The sequence below is a fragment of the Perognathus longimembris genome, chromosome 3 (genome assembly GCF_023159225.1).
Source record: "Perognathus longimembris pacificus isolate PPM17 chromosome 3, ASM2315922v1, whole genome shotgun sequence".
Classification (NCBI taxonomy): domain Eukaryota; kingdom Metazoa; phylum Chordata; class Mammalia; order Rodentia; family Heteromyidae; genus Perognathus; species Perognathus longimembris.
Window position 1 is genome coordinate 490,743 of NC_063163.1, and position 13,754 is coordinate 504,496.

Below are 13,754 nucleotides of genomic sequence, written 5' to 3' on the forward strand. Positions count from 1 at the left end.
TCCCTGTCATGGTTATCTCCCGTCCCTCCTGCCCCCACGGATGCCCTCAAGTTACAGTTTATGAGCACAATGCATCTGGATCGATGCCACCCCTTCCATGGTGATTCCCCGTCTCTCCCGCCCCCACGGATGCCCTCAAGTTACATTCATCTATTTTTAAAACTTGTTTGAGGTTGGGAGTCTAGCTCCGTGGTAGGGCATTTGCCTAGTTCAAGGTGTTGGGCCGTGGGTTTGGCTCCTAGCGCCACAAGAGAAAGAGAGAGAGAGGAGGAGGAGGAGGAGGGGAGAGAGATAGATAGCAACAGCCATCTCACACACAGAAAAACAGGTACGCAATTGACCCACAAGCAGGTGCAGCCTCCGGTGACCCCCCGGTCACCCGCTGCTGGGGAAAGGAGAGCATGTCCCCTCCATTCTGATGGCAGGTGTGAAGGTCCAGAGAGGACAGCGCTGGTGAGAATGTGGGAATCTGTATTCGCGGCGGGGGCGGTGCCTGCCGCAGCCTCCTGCAAGTCCCTGTTCAGCCAGCGGCCAGGAGTCCCACAAGCCAGGGCCTCGAGGACACACCAGAGCAGACGCGTAGCCTGGGCGTGAGAAGAGGCGCTGTGGATCTGAACCTTGCCCCCCACTAGAATCATCTGCAGAGGTCATTTACTGTGGCCTCTGTCCTGAGACCAGACAGACCACTTTGCCCTGCCACGGAGAAGCCGGTACACAGAACGCTCTTCACTGCGGGCCTCAGCAACCGTGCCCGCCCCGTGGCCAGGAGACCGAAGCCCTCCGGGAGCTGGCGTGCAGCCGGCACACTGGGGGGAGCAGAGGCAGCCTCCCCCCGGCTGGCAGAAGTGCTGCTGGGCACGCGGGTGACCCTGAGCAGAGGGGCATCACTCAGGGGACGTGAGAAGACACGGGGACAGATGGCTCCGGGGGGAGGCTGCAGGGGCACAGGAGCAAGGACAACAGGCCGGGGCCGTTCTGAGTGGCGCAGGGGGCTTTGCAGGAAGAGAGGGTGGCAGGGACTCGGGCCTTCTGTGGGCACCAGGTGCCCAGCTGCCTGAGCTGGGAGCTCCAGGAGGAGGGCGTTTGACAGAATCCGCAGCAATCGGACCTCTGCAAGTCTACAGGGCGGAAGGGCACACCTGCAACACTGCAGGCCTTGTAGGAAAGCAAAGCCTCCCCAGACCAGGTGTGTTTCTTAGCTTCTCTGCTGGATCTGTGCAGCACCAGCCCCGTGTGGAGCCCACACGCTTGGACACGCCAGTCAGATCCGGAACTTCCAGACATGGGTCCCCCCAGTGCCCTCTGCCCCATGACCCGAAAACAAGCGAAGAAACACCCAAGGAAGCTTCCTGGAAGGCAGTCAGTAGGCTCCCTGTACCTGAGCGTGGGACTGACCCAGCCTTCTTCATCCCAGAAACTCTGCTCACAGGCTCTGATGAGGTGTCAGTGCTCCGCTTGGTGCATCTGAGAACTTCCTTCAGAGACTGTGGCCCAGCTGCCAGCATCAAATCACCCAGACACTACGGAGGAGTAGTGCCAGGGGCAGGGGCATCTCCACGAAGCCAGGCGTCTCTGGAGATGCCCCTCGAAGTAGCCAACATCATCCTGGCAGAGCCAGCTTGCCAGGAAAGCAGACCTGGAAGCTGAAACGCAGCATTTCTGAAAAAAAATGGAACCTACACCAAGGCCAGCCTTGGGGTCCAGAAACGGCAGCAGCACCCTGGCCGCATCTGGGGCACACCACGAAGACCAAGCCGGAGGCCTCGGTGCGGCAGCCACCCCCAAAGCCGGCCCCTCTGAGGTCTGGGAGACAGCACATAACACAGGGGCTTCTGCAAGTACACGGCTCGGTCTGGACATGGCACAAAAGACCTCAGGCCCCTGCCACCCCACCTGGCCCCGAGTGCCTTCACGGTGACGGCGCTTTTCACAGAGCTCCTTATTTAATCCGCCAGAAACTGAGGCACATAGACGTAAGTGGGATTTCCAAAGTCCAAGAGTTGGTCAGTGACAGAAGCAGGATATAAAACCAGATGGGTCTGATCTAAAGTCACGGATGCCGACATTTAATTTAATTTTTCAGCCGGCCGGCAGGCATTTATTAGATTGTCTTTACATGGAAGATACCAGGAGAGTGGCAATGCTAGGTCACCCAGACCTGCAGAAGGGCAATTCTAACAGCCGGTAGCAGTGATCTCGGGGTGGTAGAGACCCACAGGGAGACGGCAGGTATCACAAGCCCTTGGGGCAATCAGGACCTCAGTGGGGCTCAGTGGTCACGTACACATGCTCTCAAACATACATATACACACATGCTCACCCTCACAACCACACGGGCACACAACTGGCTCAGAGTTCCGGTCTAGACAGATCTGTTTGGGGGTCCACACATTGCTTCCTGATGCCCACCGTGATCCCAGTATCTTGTGTCCCTACCCCCCCACACACACAGTCCTGGCAGGCCGGACAACAGGTCAGGCCCCTTTGCTCCAGGCCCTGGTCAAGCCTCTCCTAGTTTCTGTCCTCCAGCCTAGGGGAGCCATCTTCATTTTCAAAATACTCCACTGCTGCCTGTGAAGCCAGTCTTCCCTCCTCTTGTTGCTGCTCAGGCTTAGGCGCCGGAGAAACCGAGGGTGGACAGACTTGCTGGACGTTTCTGCTGTCCCCGGCCGTGGGCTAGCCTTGAGCTCCACAGGTGCCACGTTAACCAGGGGAGGAAATCAGAGGAGCTAGACATGCGGCACCTGGGTATGGCTGACTGGTAAAGTCGCAGGTCAGGCTCGGAATGGGAGGTGCAGCCTTGCATCTGCCAGGGAGGAACCACCTGTGTGGAGGGACAGGCATGGAGCAAGGGGAGCAGGAAGCCAAGGGCTGAGACTCACAGGCATCGGACAGAGGAGAGCACAGGCTGATTTGAGCAGACCAGGGTGAACAAGACTAAAACAAGGACCTGGACCCCCTTGCTCTAAGAAAACAACAGTGTCACTTTGCCGACTGCCTGTTGTTTAGACTTCCAGGCCTTGTGTGGTGGGAATGGCCCTGTGTGGTGGAATGGCCTGGTGTGTGGTGGAATGGCCCTGTGTGTGGTGGAATGGCCTGGTGTGTGGTGGAATTGCCCGGTGTGTGGTGATTTCAGCCTGGTGTGTGGTGGAATGGCCTGGTGTGTGGTGGAATGGCCTGGTGTGTGGTGGAATGGCCTGGTGTGTGGTGGAATGGCCCTGTGTATGGTGGAATGGCCTGGTGTGTGGTGGGAATGGCCCGGTGTGTGGTGGGAATGGCCTGGTGTGTGGTGGAATGGTCTGGTGTGGTGGGAATGGCCTGGTGTGTGGTGGAATGGCCCAGTGTGTGGTGGAATGGCCTGGTGTGTGGTGGGAATGGCCCGGTGTGTGGTGGAATGGCCTGGTGTGTGGTGGAATGGCCCTGTGTGTCGTAGGAACGGCCCGGTGTGTGGTGGAATGGCCCGGTGTGTGGTGGAATGGCCCTGTGTGTCGTAGGAACGGCCCGGTGTGTGGTGGAATGGCCTGGTGTGTGGTGGGAATGGCCTGGTGTGTGGTGGAATGGCCTGGTGTGTGGTGGAATGGCCTGGTGTGTGGTGGAATGGCCCGGTGTGTGGTGGAATGGCCCTGTGTATGGTGGAATGGCCTGGTGTGTGGTGGAATGGCCTGGTGTGTGGTGGAATGGCCCTGTGTGGTGGAATGGCCCGGTGTGTGGTGGAATGGCCCTGTGTATGGTGGAATGGCCTGGTGTGTGGTGGAATGGCCCGGTGTGTGGTGGGAATGGCCTGGTGTGTGGTGGAATGGCCTGGTGTGTGGTGGGAATGGCCCGGTGTGTGGTGGGAATGGCCTGGTGTGTGGTGGAATGGTCTGGTGTGGTGGGAATGGCCTGGTGTGTGGTGGAATGGCCCAGTGTGTGGTGGAATGGCCTGGTGTGTGGTGATTTCAGCCTGGTGTGTGGTGGAATGGCCTGGTGTGTGGTGGGAATGGCCTGGTGTGTGGTGGGAATGGCCTGGTGTGTGGTGGAATGGCCTGGTGTGTGGTGGAATGGCCTGGTGTGTGGTGGAATGGCCCGGTGTGTGGTGGAATGGCCTGGTGTGTGGTGGAATTGCCCGGTGTGTGGTGATTTCAGCCTGGTGTGTCGTGGAGCGGCCTGGTGTGTGGTGGAATGGCCTGGTGTGTGGTGATTTCAGCCTGGTGTGTGGTGGAATGGCCTGGTGTGTGGTGGAATGGCCTGGTGTGTGGTGGGAATGGCCTGGTGTGTGGTGGAATGGCCTGGTGTGTGGTGGAATGGCCTGGTGTGTGGTGGAATGGCCCGGTGTGTGGTGGAATGGCCTGGTGTGTGGTGGAATGGCCTGGTGTGTGGTGGAATGGCCTGGTGTGTGGTGGAATTGCCCGGTGTGTGGTGATTTCAGCCTGGTGTGTCGTGGAGCGGCCTGGTGTGTGGTGGAATGGCCTGGTGTGTGGTGATTTCAGCCTGGTGTGTGGTGGAATGGCCTGGTGTGTGGTGGAATGGCCTGGTGTGTGGTGGAATGGCCTGGTGTGTGGTGGGAATGGCCTGGTGTGTGGTGGAATGGCCTGGTGTGTGGTGGGAATGGCCCGGTGTGTGGTGGAATGGCCCGGTGTGTGGTGGAATGGCCTGGTGTGTGGTGGAATGGCCTGGTGTGTGGTGGGAATGGCCTGGTGTGTGGTGGAATGGCCTGGTGTGTGGTGGAATGGCCCTGTGTGGTGGAATGGCCCTGTGTGTGGTGGAATGGCCTGGTGTGTGGTGGAATGGCCTGGTGTGTGATGGAATGGCCTGGTATGTGGTGATTTCAGCCTGGTGTGTGGTGGAATGGCCTGGTGTGTGGTGGAATGGCCTGGTGTGTGGTGGAATTGCCCAGTGTGTGGTGGAATGGCCTGGTGTGTGGTGGAATGGCCTGGTGTGTGGTGATTTCAGCCTGGTGTGTGGTGGAATGGCCTGGTGTGTGGTGGAATGGCCTGGTGTGTGGTGGGAATGGCCTGGTGTGTGGTGGAATGGCCTGGTGTGTGGTGGAATGGCCTGGTGTGTGGTGGAATGGCCCGGTGTGTGGTGGAATGGCCTGGTGTGTGGTGGAATGGCCTGGTGTGTGGTGGAATTGCCCGGTGTGTGGTGATTTCAGCCTGGTGTGTCGTGGAGCGGCCTGGTGTGTGGTGGAGCGGCCTGGTGTGTGGTGATTTCAGCCTGGTGTGTGGTGGAATGGCCTGGTGTGTGGTGGAATGGCCTGGTGTGTGGTGGAATGGCCTGGTGTGTGGTGGGAATGGCCTGGTGTGTGGTGGAATGGCCTGGTGTGTGGTGGGAATGGCCCGGTGTGTGGTGGAATGGCCCGGTGTGTGGTGGAATGGCCTGGTGTGTGGTGGGAATGGCCTGGTGTGTGGTGGGAATGGCCTGGTGTGTGATGGAATGGCCTGGTGTGTGGTGATTTCAGCCTGGTGTGTGGTGGAATGGCCTGGTGTGTGGTGGAATGGCCTGGTGTGTGGTGGAATGGCCTGGTGTGTGGTGGAATGGCCTGGTGTGTGGTGGGAATGGCCTGGTGTGTGGTGGAATGGCCTGCTGTGTGGTGGGAATGGCCTGGTGTATGGTGGAATGGCCTGGTGTGTGGTGGAATGGCCTGGTGTGTGGTGGAATGGCCTGGTGTGTGGTGGAATGGCCTGGTGTGTGGTGGGAATGGCCCTGTGTGGTGGAATGGCCCTGTGTGTGGTGGAATGGCCCTGTGTGTTGTAGGAATGGCCTTGTGTGGTGGAATGGCCTGGTGTGTGGTGGAATGGCCTGGTGTGTGGTGGAATGGCCTGGTGTGTGATGGAATGGCCTGGTGTGTGGTGATTTCAGCCTGGTGTGTGGTGGAATGGCCTGGTGTGTGGTGGGAATGGCCTGGTGTGGTGGAATGGCCCTGTGTGGTGGAATGGCCTGGTGTGTGGTGGAATGGCCCTGTGTGTGGTGGAATGGCCTGGTGTGTGGTAGGAATGGCCTGGTGTGGTGGAATGGCCTGGTGTGTGGTGGGAATGACCTTGTGTGGTGGGAATGGCCCTGTGTGGTAGAATGGCCCTGTGTGTGGTGGAATGGCCTGGTGTGTGGTGGAATGGCCTGGTGTGTGGTGGAATGGCCCTGTGTATGGTGGAATGGCCTGGTGTGTGGTGGAATGGCCCGGTGTGTGGTGGGAATGGCCTGGTGTGTGGTGGAATGGCCCTGTGTGGTGGGAATGGCCTGGTGTGTGGTGGAATGGCCCTGTGTGGTGGAATGGCCTGGTGTGTGGTGGAATGGCCCTGTGTGTCGTAGGAATGGCCTGGTGTGTGGTGGAATGGCCCTGTGTGGTGGAATGGCCTGGTGTGTGGTGGAATGGCCTGGTGTGTGGTGGAATGGCCCTGTGTGTCGTAGGAATGGCCTGGTGTGTGGTGGAATGGCCCGGTGTGTGGTGATTTCAGCCTGGTGTGTGGTGGAATGGCCCTGTGTGGTGGGAATGGCCCGGTGTGTGGTGATTTCAGCCTGGTGTGTCGTGGAGCAGCCCTGGATGCGGTGGGAATGGCCCTGTGCAGTGGTAACGGCCTGGCACTGTGCAGTCTCACCAGCTGCCAACTTTCTCAACTTCTCCTGAAACCCAATCGCCCGGGAAATGAAGCTGGGAGATGAATAATGCAGACTGGGGCAGGAGGGAGACGGATGGACCTCCCCGCCGCGTGGGTCCCTGGGAGGCGAGCGCGTGCAGGGACTGGGTGGGGGAAGACCTCCCAGCCATGGATGCTTACACTCAGCAGCATCCGGCACTCTGCCGGAGCCTTTGCAGACACGACCCTCGATGGCCAGCCAGAGCTGAGGTGAACGGCAAAGGCTCAGCTCCACACACACACCCCCATCCCTGTGGCTCGGGTCTCCGCGGGAAGTGCGCCCCCACCCCCACTCCACCTCCCCCACACTCTAGAGCAAGGAAGAATTCACAGCCTCGAGTTTGGCAACCACCAGCTTGCCACACAGCTCCCGTTTTAGCCAAAAACGACGTAGCACCGTGCTCAGCTGAAAGCCCGGCGTGCTGCTGAAAGGAGAGAGGCAGAGGCGTGGCCGGCGCTGAAATCAGACCCAGCTGGCTGGACCCGGGGAGGCAGCACGCTGCAACGACCAGCCCGTGGGCAGGTTTCGGCGGGAGACTTGACCCTGGGGGGACACCCCAGGGCTGATCGTGCAGACGCACAGGCCGCAGGCCACGCTGCTCCCAGCTGCCTATCCCGCAGCCGCTGAGAGGCTCCGCAGTGTCTATCAGGTGGTCATTGCGGGCCTCCAAGACCAGTGATTAAATTAGGAGAGGTGGCCCGGGCTCCCCGGCTCCCTGCCCTGAAATGTTTGTCATGACAGGAGCCTGATTGTTAGTGTGGTCGGGTTTATCTCCCGCAGAAGGCATTTGTTTCTTCAACAGTGGGTGGTATTTCTTGAAACATCGTGGACAGTTGACTTGGTTACTTAAAAAGTTAGTCACTCACCCTGCCCTCAGAAGTTGCAGTCGGAGCTGGCTATTGGTTGGGACTGCAGAGGTCAGAGGTCGTTGACGCGGCAGAGGCTCCTGGTGTAGTTCTGGCTTCCGGTTCCAGGTGGGCAAGGCCGGGGGGAGCCACGCACCCTGACGAGGAGGATGAGAACTGAGCAACCTGAAGTGACTTTCCACCGAGACAATGTCAAGACTAGACTCAGCATCACTTCTTCAGATGTCCAGGCCCGTGCACCCTGTGTTCTGTCCGTGGGACCCTTCTGGAAACCTGAGGTCTCTGCACCAGGAATGTCAGGGCGGTGAGAGCGTCCATCCCAGAGGGGAAGAGGCGTCCAGACAAAGTCAAGTTCGTCTTTGGTTTTAGAGCATCCATTCAAATGGTCTCCCTCTCGTCTTGGGTGGTCGGCTGACTCTGAATGGCATCTGTCTCGTGCCTGCTCTCCATTTCACCTTTTCAAATGGAGATTTTTCTTCCCGAGCTGCTTGTGAGGTGGGGCTGGCCCTGTGTCCATGACTCTCGCTTCCGTGGAGACCTGATCACACAACCACAGCCTCGTTCCTGGTTCTCACTCTGGGCTCTGGCTTGTGCCGGCTGCACCCCGTCCAGAGGCCCCACCCGTTCCTAGGCCCTGTCCTGGGGGTGGCCAGGCTCCCTGCCAGCAGCAGGTAGAGGCTGCCAGCTCTGCCGACCACAGAACTCGGGCTCTGGATAGACCGACAGACATCACTTCCCGCGCTCTCGGGGCCTCACGCGTAAGGTGCGCCGAGCCGGCTGGTCAGGGTCGGGGCTGAGCGGATGGAGAAGGCGGAGCCCCGCATCGCCTATGATCTGACCGTGGCCAACCCAGAGTGGCCCGCACTGGGTTAGAGGGAAGATTCCCTCCCTGGGGCAAAGCTAAACAACACCCTAAAGGCCCACAAGGCTGAAGGACGGCAGTACTGCAGGTCCTCGTGGCTCCTGCTTCCCACTCTCTGTTGGGCTCGCTCTACTTCCCCTCCGCTTGGGGGGGAGGGGCTTGTCCACCCCTTCCTGGGTGGTCCTTTAGCGCTCTCACGTGGGAGCGATGGCCACAGGTAGCCCGCGGTAGCGTGTGGTCGCAGGGTGCCCCAAACCTGCCAAGGAAGACACGGATGCGTGCGTCCCTGGAGACCGCCTCTAGGATGTCTGATTTATTCAAATGAGGAGCCACAGATATACCCCGAAGGGCGGGCATAGGAGAGGGACTACAGGTTGGCCCCGAGGGCTGTCCATCAAGTGATGTCAGGGGACTTCCCTTGTGGGCGGAGGCCCAGCCCCCCAAGGATTGGATTTCTGGGGTCCCGGCCATCAGACACGTGCTCGCCCCAGGGGCTGGGGCTTCTCTTCCTGTTAAAGGTGGAAGAAGAGGGGACGGGCTAAGGCCAGCTGTGGCCTCTTAAAGGCACAGCTGTCCCCAACAGCTCTCCAGTATTGTCCACCTAGCAGAAGCTTCTGCAGAAAAGGCCCCACGGTCCTGCCCGCCGGCTGCCTGCCGTGCACAGTGGCATGGATGTCTGCGCGCTCCCAGTCCAGAGACCACCCTGACCCAAATGGTGAGGCTGCAGGTTAAAACACCCGTAGAGCTTCACAAAACTCCTGGTGCCAAACAGGCCAAAGGGGCGCAAGGAGGGGCTCCAGGGCAGCACCAACCCGCAGTCCCGGGACAGCCTCCGACAGCCCCAGAGCGGAGACCCAGCCAACCTCCCTTCCTACTCCCCATTCTCCATAGCACCCAGCTCCACTTGACGTGCCAGAGGAGAATTTATTTCCTAGCCAGGCATCTCTCCGCTCCAGAAGAGCATCAGCCGCGCCATGCAGGGCGTCTGAGAAGCGGCTGGCTGAGGGTGAGCGTGGCTGGCCATGCCCGGGGCTGTGCTCAGCACGTCTTCCTCACAGTGTGCAGGGAGCACATGCACGCGCCGTGCGCAGAGCCCTCTCCGGTAGTTCTTTGGATGCCTCCACCCTCCATCCTCCTCCAGCTCGCCCTTGCCTTCAGTGAGCAGCCTGTTCTGCTCAGTCAGGCTCCTCATCACCTGCCGTTTCCATGCCTGGAGAGCCAAGAGGGAGACACACACATGCCGCCACGCCAGGCAGTGCACAGATCCGAGGCTCACGGGAGCCCCGGGGGCGGTGTGGACCTCGAGGGAGGCCCCGTGGGCGTGTGGACTGAGAAACAGAAGTGGTGCAGATCTGGGGAAGAGAATGGGACTCGTCTCCAGTACTTCCCACCTGGTACCCTGGAGGATAGCCTCTTCCCCAGACCAGGGCACTTGTGTGGCCGGAGATGGGGGCTGCTCTGCTCCTTCGTGGAAGTTCTCATCTCCTGCCAAGGTTTTCTGTGCTTTGGTGTCAAGCATTCCACAGCGGCTTCCTGAAGTGTTGTTATGAGGAATGCTTCAAAGCCCCGGTCAGGTGCCATTTTGGTGTTTGCCCTGTTCATCCTTTTCTGCACATTTGAACTGCTGCTTTTCTGGTGTGTGGGGTGCTTTGGGATCATGCCGTACCCTGGACAAGTTGAGCACTGTGTGAGCCTCTAGGGCTTGCTGCAATCATTGATTGGAGCCGTCCTGCTCGGATGCAAGCCCCAGAGAGGATGGCCCTGAGAAGGGCTCCTCGTCCTCCTGGGGGGGCCTTTGGGACGCCACCCTGCCCGGGGAGGGACCCTGCTCCCACCCAGCCTCGGAGACACAGAGAGGGGCAGGTCAGCGGAGCCCATTTGTTCACAGTGGGGATAAAGTGAAGCTCCAGGTAGCTGTAGACCACCCAGGGGCAATGGTACAGGGCAGGCCTGATCCTCACCACGCCTCTCCTGCCCCCACAGGGCAGCGGTGTGCCCCGCGGCCGCCCCCTCTGCCCCCATGCCTGCCCTCCTGCTGTGCTTGCTGCGGCACACTGTTCTATAGCATTGTTGGTGGTCATCTTTCTGTCCTGCCGGGCCTCTTCCCTGTCCTCAGCTCTTCTGGAGACCTGTGCCTCCGTGCATCTTGGTGGCTTCTCCTGCAGCTGGTCGGGACACAAGGACACTCATTACCTTGCTCGAGACCCCGGCCATCTGCCCACCCATCCCCACCCTCTCATCTCCATCTTGTATCCTTCTCCAATGTTCTCATCTGTACTTAGCAGGCAATGCAGGAAGGACACATGGACCATTTTGTCTGTGCCTAGACATCTACTTCACATTCACAGGAATTTAAAATAAAACAGGTGATGGCTGACCCACTTTCATTGCTATAACAAAAAAAAAAAAAGGAGACCTGGTAATTCATAAAGAAAAGAGGTTTACTGCTTCCCAGTTTTGGAGGCTGGACGTTCGAGAGCAGTGGCCCCACTTGTGTGGGCTCTGGTGAGAGTTATAGGATAGTGGCTTCAAGGAAGAACACACGCAAGAGGCAAGGGCCACAGGGGAGACAGGAAGCCGGAGACTAGGGGTCAGCCCACTCCATGCACAACTCACCCTTAGGAACCACAGAATGACCTAAAGTCTTACAGAGTCAGCTCCTCCCCGACCCCACAACAACCGCCTCTCGCTAGGCTCCACATTACCACACACACTGGGCACCAAACTCCAAAAACGAGACCCTTCGGGAGACACACCAAAGCCACACCCAAGCCACAGCTGGAGACAGAGCCCTTAGCCTGCCAGGCAGAACACGATACGAACTCAGGCTGAGCTCCCTTCTCGCAGTGTTGCCAGGGCTGGAAGGCATGACAAGGCCTATCAGAGATTTCATTCACTACCTTTGGTGAGGATGGGAATGAAACACAAAAACAGTTTGAACGCGGGACTGCAAAGAGTGTACGTAATGGCCCCCCAGTTCACCCCGCCTTCATCCACCTTTCCTGGAGATTCCACTCTTGCTTACTCCAAGGGCCTGTGCTGTTGGGCCTCACACGAAGAAATGTGGGCGGTGGGAAGAACGGAAGCATTCTGAATCTTGCCTATGCACACACTGGTCTTCCCAGCCTGGACCTGGGAGGAGCCATCTGCTCCTGAGCTATCACCTGTGAAGCATCTGGACCCGGGAGCCACAGAGGTGGGGTGTGGGGAGTCCTGGACGCCGTGGGGGTGGAGGGGTGAGGGTGGTACAGGGACTCCCCTCACTGGTGGTGCCCTGGTCTAGCTGAGGACCAAGAGGCAAATGTGACAGGTTGAACACTAGGGCTGCGGTGTCTGTTTTTCTTTTGAGATGGGGTCTCAGTCTGCCCAGGCTGAACCTAACTCCTGGCTCAACTGAGTCTCCTCCTTGGACTCCAAGTTCTTGGAACCACATCTACTTGCCCACCACAATGCCCAGCCTGACCACTGCCTCCATTTCCCCTTTGTGCTTCTCCACAGCATCTGATGAAAGTGCTTTCGCCTCCAGGACTTCCTGCAAGCCCGCACTGACCAACGGAACACCCGTTTCCTGTCGGCTATTGTGCTGACCGGAGTGCCAACGCATCTGCCCTTCCCACTTCAGCTCTGATCTCTGCAGAAGAGCCCCATCAGCAATCCTTTATGACAAGTGTGAGCTGGTTTGTCAGGAAGGCACATCCCACCCACAAACCACGGGCCTATCTGGCTAATGTGAGCTACAGGAGAATCGATACAAGACCTGCTACGGCACACCAACAGAAGTGCGAGTGCAGGAGGCTCCGAGCCCACACCTGAGGACAAGGAAGGCCCGCGGAAGCTTTAAACCTGCTGGTCATGGAGAGGGAACAAGGAAGGGATTAGTGTGTGCAGGGATACGAGTGCATGCACGTTTGTATACGAATACATAGAGGTGGTGTATTGTGGGGGGTGTGCATGTGTAGGAACATGAATGCATACGTGCAGTGTGTGTACAGTGTAGCCAGCTCCTCACATATGGAAATAAAGGACCGGAACTGAGGGCTTCTCTGCAGAGGACCCCTGCTGGCTTTAGCACAGGCCACATGTGGGTGCTGTCCAGTCGCATGAGCCTCCACAGTGGACACCTCCCAGGAGGCTTTGCACCAAAAGGTGCCACTGGCTGCCAGGAGCAGAGCAGGCAAGCTGAGGCTGCATGGGGCTGCTGTCAGACAGAACCGAGGAGACTACAAGCGCTAGGGCCGAGGAGGGACAGCAGAGGCAGAGAGGGAGCCTGTGGATCAGCTCAGAGAGCTTTTCCTGAGAGACCTCGCAGGGGGCCCAGAGATCACTGGAGAGACCTCGCAGGGGGCCCAGAGATCACTGGAGAGACCTCACAGGGGGCCCCCAAAGATCACTGGAGAGACCTCACAGGGGGCCCCCAGAGATCACTGGAGAGACCTCGTAGGGGGCCCCCAGAGATCACTGGAGAGACCTCGCAGGGGGCCCCCAAAGATCACTGGAGAGACCTCGCAGGGGGCCCCCAAAGATCACTGGAGAGACCTCACAGGGGCCCAGAGATCACTGGAGAGACCTCGCAGGGGGCCCCCAGAGATCACTGGAGAGACTTTACAAGGGGGCCCCCAAAGATCACTGGAGAGACCTCACAGGGGGCCCAGAGATCACTGGAGAGACCTCGCAAGGGGGCCCCCAAAGATCATGGAGAAGCTTCCTGGGTGAGGAGTTGGTGGAGGCATCCACGAGAGTAGAGGACCACAACCCATCCCTTTCCACTCAAGGCCAGTTTCTCCCATCAGCCACTCCACCCAGCCCCACCCAGCTCCCCCTTCTCCACTCTTCTCCCCCCAGCCCCACCCAGCTCCCCCAGCTCCCCCCAGCTCCCCGCTTCTCCACTCTTCTCCCCCCAGCCCCACCCAGCTCCCCCCAGCTCCCCCCTTCTCCACTCTTCTCCCCCCAGCCCCACCCAGCTCCCCCAGCTCCCCCCAGCTCCCCACTTCTCCACTCTTCTCCCCCCAGCCCCACCCAGCTCCCCCCAGCTCCCCCCTTCTCCACTCTTCTCCCCCCAGCCCCACCCAGCTGCTAGGAGGCCTTGAAGCCCAGCCTGTATGGAGCCGCGAGCACTTTGCAGGCTGGACACAGAGGTCACTGCTCCAAGACATGGATCTTGATGGGGCGGCAGACAGGAGCAAGGTTGCCCTGGAACCAGGGACACGGCCGGCTTGCTCTTGATCCAGAACGAGGGCCGGGCCACTGGGTCCCTGTGTGCTTGCTGACTAAGCCTGGGGACGTGTCTGCTGCGTGACACCCAGTTTGAGAGTGAGTGCGTGTGTGTGAGTGTGTGAAAGCCTCACTGGTCAGGCCTCAGGAGACCGCACAGCACAGTCGGGACCGAGTTGCGGCACGGCTTCGTCCCAGGC